At 40.0% G+C, this 7,680-nt stretch overlaps 1 pseudogene; it reads left to right on the top strand.

Moving 5' to 3' along the window:
• The first annotated feature begins 2,661 nt into the window (after positions 1 to 2,661).
• On the top strand, positions 2,662 to 4,684 carry LOC101270632 (transcriptional adapter 2-alpha-like; annotated as a pseudogene).
• Positions 4,685 to 7,680: the final 2,996 nt, after the last annotated feature.

The raw sequence follows: 7,680 nt of genomic DNA, 5'->3' as shown, positions 1-7,680 counted from the left end.
ATCAAATAAATATTTTTAAAAAGTGATTACATGTATATAATCACTTCTTTAGATACAACTCTCAATTAGCCTTTCTCCACTCACATGGTTGCTTAAGTTCTTTATTCTTTATGAATTTTAATTTTCTTTATTTGATATGTTCAGATCACTTTTGCTGTGATGAAATAAAATTCATATTTTCAGGCAGGACAAGAAAAAATTAAACATAAAATTCTCTCTCTGCATTCGTTTGGGTCTCTTCCCTCCCTCCCTAATAAGCAGTGTGCATCTGCATTACACATTAACCAAACCTCCTCAAAGATAAGAGTGTCTGTTTGACCATAAAGATAATTTTTTCCCCTTTCTTTTGACACTAGCAGTGCAACTTCTTAAAAGAATAGCATTCTTTCCCAACTCTGTAGTGGTCATGGACTTGCTGCTCTCTTTGTATGTGCTTACCCGGACTATGTATCGTTGGTGAACTTCGTGTAAAGTATCAGTATGTCATTTTGATGTATGATCCTTTGTCTCGAAAATGTATATGACTGTGCCTTCAACTTCCACCTGGTGGAACAGTTTCTCAGAGCTTCCTGAGAGTCTGTATTCCGGATTATAATTCTCAGTTTGGCGCAAATAAAATTCCCTCTTTTCTTCTTCTTTTTTTTTTTTTCAGTACTTGGGCCTCTCACTGTTGTGGCCTCTTCCGTTGCGGAGCACAGGCTCTGGACGCGCAGGCTCAGCGGCCATGGCTCACGGGCCCAGCCGCTCCGAGGCATGTGGGATCCTCCCAGACCGGGGCACGAACCAGTGTCCCCTGCATCGGCAGGCGGACTCTCAACCACTGCGCCACCAGGGAGCCCCCCTCTTTTCTTCTTAACTTGACTGTTAACTGAAGTTTCGTCGACAGTTGTGACAAGCAAAAAAATTAGAAACTAATACATATAAAGGAAAAACTACTCATACTTGTCCCCTCCCATCATCATCATGTAACCAATGTTCACAGCAGTGTGTATTCCTTCAAACCCTTTTCCTTTTTCATACATAAATATTGTCAGGAGTTCTATATTCGACTGAAATATTATCAAAACACATATATTACTCTCCTACTTTTTTCTTCTGTTGGTAAGATTTCATGGACATTTATATTTATAAATGTAATAGGATCACATCAGACTTGATGAGTTCTTTGGTAAAGCAATATTTATTTATTTGTTTGTTTGTTTTTATTTGCCTCCTCCTTCCTTCTATCCTACCTTTTTAACCTGTATCCTCCTATCATCCACTCAGGGAATGTATATTAATATTATGATGTGCAGCCTTCTTAATATAAACAAAGTGATATTTGTTTACTACAGCCAAGTTGAAAACATACTCTCAATATGTGCAATCATGTGTTTTTGGACTCTCTATTCTGTTTCATTTACATATCTATCATTGTTGTAATACCACTTTATCATAATTATTACAGCTTTAAAATAAACCTTGATATTTCCTATATCAAGTCTTATTAAATTATTCTTCTTTAAGAGTATCTTGGCTATCTTGTCTTTTGCACTTTTTGTATGCATTTTAGAATTATATTGCCTTTTTTTTTTTTTTTTTTTGGTTTACTTTTACAAAAACCTTTCTGGGGGTTTGATAGCATTGAGACTAAAAATCAGTTTGAAGAGAATTGGCATCCTTATCATATTCAGTCTTCCAATCCATGAACATGGTATACCTTTCTGATTTGAGGATGTTAAAAAATGTCTCTCACTAAAGTTTTCTAATTTCCTCTGTAGTGGTTCTGCACAAAATTTATTACATTTATTCATAAGCTCTTCATATTTTATATAATTATATATATCAATAAAATTTCATTTACTGATTTGTATTGTTGATGTCTAGAGTACCATTGATTTTTGTATAGTTCCTTTGTATGTGTCTGTCATAATAAACTCTCATGGATTCTAACAATTTATCTGTAGATTTGTCTGGAATTTTTTGAACACAGTTGCATCATCTTTGAATAATGACAGTTTTGTTTTTTCTTTCCAATACTTACTTGCACCTTTTATTTCTTCTACTTGTCTGATGCTATAGAATAGGGTATCCCGAATAATACTGAACAGAATTGGGAATAGTTCCTGATTTTATAAGGAGAGGTTAAAACCTTTCACATTTGTGTATGATGTCTGCTATGGGGTAGTTTTTATCACTTTAAAAGAATTATTCTTCATTCCTAATTTGCTATTTTTATATTGCAACTGCATCTTGAATTTTATTGCATGCTGCTCTATATCTAAGCTTATATTTTTTCTTTAATCTGTTAGTGTGGTGAATTACATTAATTGAGTTTCTAGCATTAAACTACCTTTGATAGCTAAGATAAATTAAAATTAGTCACAAAAAATTGTCCTTTTTGCATATTACTGCATTCAGGTGGTAAGTGACTTATTTAGGATTTTTGTGTCCATGAGTCTATGTTCTATGAGTGAGACTGGCTTAGAATCTTCCTTTTTCATAGTATCCTTGTTGAGAATTTTATTTATTTATTTATTTATTTATTTTTATTATTATTTTTTGTGGTATGCAGGCCTCTCACTGTTGTGGCCTCTTCTGCTGCGGAGCACAAGCTCCGGACGCGCAGGCCCAGTGGTCATGGCCCACGGGCCCAGCCAGTTTAAGGATATCATGAAGCAGAAATGCAGAAGTCCAGAGCAGAAGTAACCAAACAACAGGAGGCAATATCTAGATAAGAGGAGGAAAGGGTGCCACTCTGAGCTGTTTTGTGCAGGTCTAAGAATGAGTTAAAATTTTTATTTAGGCGGAGGAGGGGGACGCGGTGAGGGGGGTGGTGGTCAGCTTTGGTGTATGTGTTGGCCAGTTCTGAAATCTCCTTGAAAGATCCCTACATTGAGGAAGATCAAAGCAACAGTCTTTGCCAACTGGGAAATGGACCGTTTGTGTTCCTTTAGCATGTTTCACTCGAGGATTTGAGTACAAGAAACATCAAAGTGATCACACTTACGAAATAATGACCTCAGATTTTCCTGTTCTTGACCCCAGCTGGACTGCTCAAGAAGAAATGGCGCTTTTAGAAGCTGTGATGGACTGCGGCTTTGGAAATTGACAGGATGTAGCCAATCAAATGTGCACCAAGACCAAGGAGGAGTGAAGCATTTCATCAGTAACCATCTGTTTGCATCTACCCTGCTGAACCTGAAGCAAGCAGAGGAGGCAAAAACTGCTGATTTCACTCTACAGATGACCCTCCCCGACCTACCTTTGACTCCTTGCTTTCTCGGCACATGGCAGATTTCAATGAGGAATTTGACAATTATTCAGAAGAGGACTTGAGAGACATTGATTTTGTTGAAGATGACTCGGACATTTTACACACTCTGAAGATGGCTGTTGTAGATATCTATCATTCTAGGTTAAAGGAGAGACAAAGGAGAAAAAAAATTATAAGAGACCATGGATCAATCAACCTTAGAAAATTTCAGTTAATGGAACGGCGGTATCCCAAGCTAGTCCAAGACCCTTCGGAAACAATGAGGCGATTTGCAAGGATAGTGGCGCCGGTGGAGCATGACAAGTTCATTGAAAGCCATGCATTGGAATTCGAACTCCGAAGGGAAATCAAGAGGCTCCAGAAATACAGGACAGCAGGCATTACCAATTTTTGTAGTGCCGGAAACTAGGATCACCTCAGAAAGACTCCAGAAGAGGAACGTCTCAAACGCCCTATGCTCCCAGAGGTTCTCCAGTACATCCAGGACCGTAGCGCCTGCCAGCAGTGGCTCCGCCGGCAGGCTGACGTTGATTCTGGCCTGAGTCCTTCCGTACCAATGGCTTCGAATTCAGGTAGACGAAGTGCACCGCCCTTGAACCTCACTGGCCTCCCTGGCACAGAGAAGTTGAATGAAAAAGAGAAGGAGCTCTGTCAGATGGTGAGGTTGTTCCCAGGAGCCTATTTAGAATACAAATCTGCTCTACTGAACGAATGTAACAAGCAAGGAGGCTTGAGACTGGCACAGGCAAGAACGCTCATCAAGACAGACGTGAACAAAACATGGGAAATCTATGATTTCCTCATCTGAGAAGGACACATCACTGAAGCCTGAGGCTCTCTGGGCCTAGTGGGCCAAAGGACAGTACGGGCATTCTGGAGTTTGTCTCTGAGCTGAATTCTCCTTGTAAAAAGAGGGGAAGAAACAAAGGAAACCTTAACTTGTATGAATGTCTACTTTCTTCTCCACCCTGCTTTAAAATACTCCTGTTATTGGTACTGTGCTGCAGAGTTATGTGCTGGATAAGCTATTATTAATTGTGTGTGGGCACTCTTTCCTAACACCTCTTGTAACGAAAACAAGAACCATGGTACCTCACATCACAGTGTTGGTAGAAATAGAACTAAACCAGTCTTTAGTCCCAGGAGTCCAGCTCAGATCCTTGTACTTGCTTGGGAGGTTGGTTTGCTGATTATCTGTTTTGCCTTCAAACATTACAGACAGATTTAAAATAAAGAGGTTATAGAGAGAGAAAGCTTTCTTCTTATGTCTGAGGATTTTTTTTAAGCTGACAACTTATGTTTATGAGCAAAGAGGAGGAAAATCTCCCCATGATGGTCTTGTCCCAAACTGCATCTTCAACTTTAATGTCTGGCTTTGTAACTTGCAGTCTGGCTGTCTAATCTGCAGTAGACTTTTGAGGAGGCGGCACCGGATATAAAATGTCTCTGTTAGTTTTAGAATTAATGGATTAAAATGTTTTGCTACTTAATTTGTGGGTGTGTCAAATATTCTGGTAACTAAAGCACACTTAGGGTGTTGGATGCACACCTCATCATGCTGCACTGTCTCTGCTAACATGTGTGTCCTGGGCTCACCCTGTTCTCACCCTTGGCTTCCCTGGGTGCCAGACCCCTGTGGATGGAGGTGATGCAATTAACCTCAGTGTTGCTTAGATTAAGACCTAAACCCTAATTTCTCAATGGTGAAAGGCTAGCCTACAATAAGGAGTTACTTGTAAAACAAAAGGAAAGCCTTTTCATATGTGGAACTCACTAGATATGAGGGTGAGTGACCCCACCATATCTGAAACTTGATCCTCAAATCTTTCTGCACAATAAGAAGCCAAACCCTGAGTCAGGGTTTTCCCTTTTCTGTTAGAAGCAAAGTTGTATAGAAATACTTCAGAATCCGCACAAATTACCTCCAGTAGCTGACTGATTCTTTAATTCCTTCAACATTCAAAATATCTAATTCACATATTACATGCTTTGTTGGAAGTATCTGCTCAAACTTCTTGACTGATGTAAATATGCATGCAGTTTGCTAATAGATTTCATCTATGGGGTAACAAATGAAATGGAAACTCTTAGGATCTGAGGGAAACAGAATGAAAGACTTCAGTGTTTAAAAAAAATTTTTTAGGGCTTCCCTGGTGGCGCAGTGGTTGAGAGTTCGCCTGCCGATGCAGGAGACACGGGTTCGTGCCCCAGTCTGGGAAGATGCCACATGCCGCGGAGCTGCTGGGCCCGTGAGCCATGGCCGCTGAGCCTGCGCGTCCGGAGCCTGTGCTCCACAACGGGAGAGGCCACAACAGTGAGGGGCCCGCGTATCGCAAAAAAAAAAAAATTATTTATAAACCGTATCACAGACAAAGGACTTTTCTCTATAATAGATAAAGAGTGCTTAGAAATTAAGAAGAAAAAGGTTAATGACTATATAGGAAAATGAGCAAAAGAAATGAAGTTTTCAGGTAAAGAAATATAAGTGGCTTTTAAAATATGAAGAAATGCTTGAAATAATTCATGATAGAGAAATGCTAACTAAACACTTCAGCAATGTATCACTTCTCACCCATCAGATTGATAAAAATCTCAAAGATTTTGCTCATGTTCAATTTTACTAGCTGATCCAAATTTACTTTCAAATAGGTTGCATGAATATATACTCTCACTAGTAATGTGTGAGGGTTTCTTTTCTCTACAGATCAACAAGAAAAAGATAGACCACCCAATTAGAAATGAGCAAGATGCTTGAATTAACAGAAAATTAGAAAATCCAAGAAAGTGTTGCCTCTGTGGAGGATGGAGAGGGAAGAAATTGGATAGGAGTAAAGGCTAATAGGGTAATAGGCTGTAGAGTAAATAGTCTCCTTTCTCACCTGGCACGTGAGTACAGGCTTCCATTGTAATGCTTTAATTCTTTAAAGAATATAGGTATGTTCTACACAATTCTTTTGTTTGTATAGCTTACTTTGCAGTGAGCTTTTTAAAATTTTTTTTTAAAGTAGCCTGCAGACTCTAATGTTCTGACATTTGTTTATATCTCCTTAGTGTTTCAGCATTGGTAGGCATGTGGTCCGAGTCCAAAGAGACAAAGGTGAAGATTTAAACAACTGGCTTACTATAAAATAATTAGTTTGCTTCAATCGCTCTCTCACCCAGAACTCAACTGTCATTTCCACAATTCAGGTTCTGTCCCTGACAACACCCAACTCCTGGGTATTCATTTTTATTACTCTGAACTATGGTAGCAATGACAAAATACTTTCTCAGACTAGCTTAGGCAGAAAGCCAATTTATTGGGTCATAACTGAACTAGGGGAAGGGTGTGGGAAGAGCTGCTCTCAAGATAAAGGGGAATGAAGGGCTGGTTTGTGCCTTCCGATTCCTCTCTCACCATCATTTCTCTGATTTTCTAAGTGAATTAGTTTCCTTTTTCTTGCACAGTTAACCTACTCCCAGACTGGAACCATAGCTTCTGGAGTTCCCAGGCTCATCTCTACCACCTTTACCAAAAGGAGGGACTTCCCCCTTCCCCTTAGTGTCTATTCAAATAAAGGACATCAGTAGACCTGAGACACACGCACACATACACACACACACACGCACCCTGCTGTGACTGGGGGTCAGGCTTTCATGATCAGCAGTCCCCATTAGATTCCTAAGTTGATGGTACAAAGAAACAAGAGTTCTTCAGAAGAAACAGCATGCTGTTCTAAGAAGGAGGAAGCCATGTTGGATGTATGCACTGTAGATGTCCACCTTATAGATGATTTATATTTTCTTCCTTTTATTTTATGGGTGTTTTCTCTCTTCTGACTGTGATTTCAAGGGCATCATGCCATTCCAGATGTCAAATTCCACCTTCCCTGTTACTTTCTTGGGGCATTTCAGAGACTACCTGTGAAATGGAAAAGTACACTGATTAGTCATTAGACGTCCAAGGCAAACATGCCTTTGAGAGTTTTTCTTGGGGTTAGGGGAGAATGAAAGAAAAGCCCAGCTTGATGCTGGGAGGGGTAAACTGTTAGGGTAGGTCTGGGTGGGTCTTGCAGGAACAGGGAGTAACTGGGGAACACCTTGCCTATGAAAACTGAACACCAGACCTACCACTGACTTGTTAAATGACCATGGGTGATTCCTTTCTCTTCTTTGGGCTCCATATTCTTTCTATTCTAAGTATGAAGAATTTGGCTGTAATGGTGCCCAAGGGGAGCCAGCCCTGCTTCTTTGTGAGAAAGTGAGGTAACTATTGGGGCTATGAGAGGTGATGCAGCAGTAACTGCCATTTCTCCCTGTAAATAATCCTTGGGGAAGGGCCCAAGGTGCTTTCCAGGATGGAGGTGGATATTTCCTGGTAGAACTAAGAAAATGCACCCCTTGTCCCTTGTGAAACCACAGACCCACCCTTGGCACCCAGCCAA

The sequence above is a fragment of the Orcinus orca genome, chromosome 16 (genome assembly GCF_937001465.1).
Source record: "Orcinus orca chromosome 16, mOrcOrc1.1, whole genome shotgun sequence".
In the NCBI taxonomy this organism is placed as follows: Eukaryota; Metazoa; Chordata; class Mammalia; order Artiodactyla; family Delphinidae; genus Orcinus; species Orcinus orca.
Note: the sequence above shows the minus strand (reverse complement) of the source record. Positions and strands in the feature narration are given on the sequence as shown.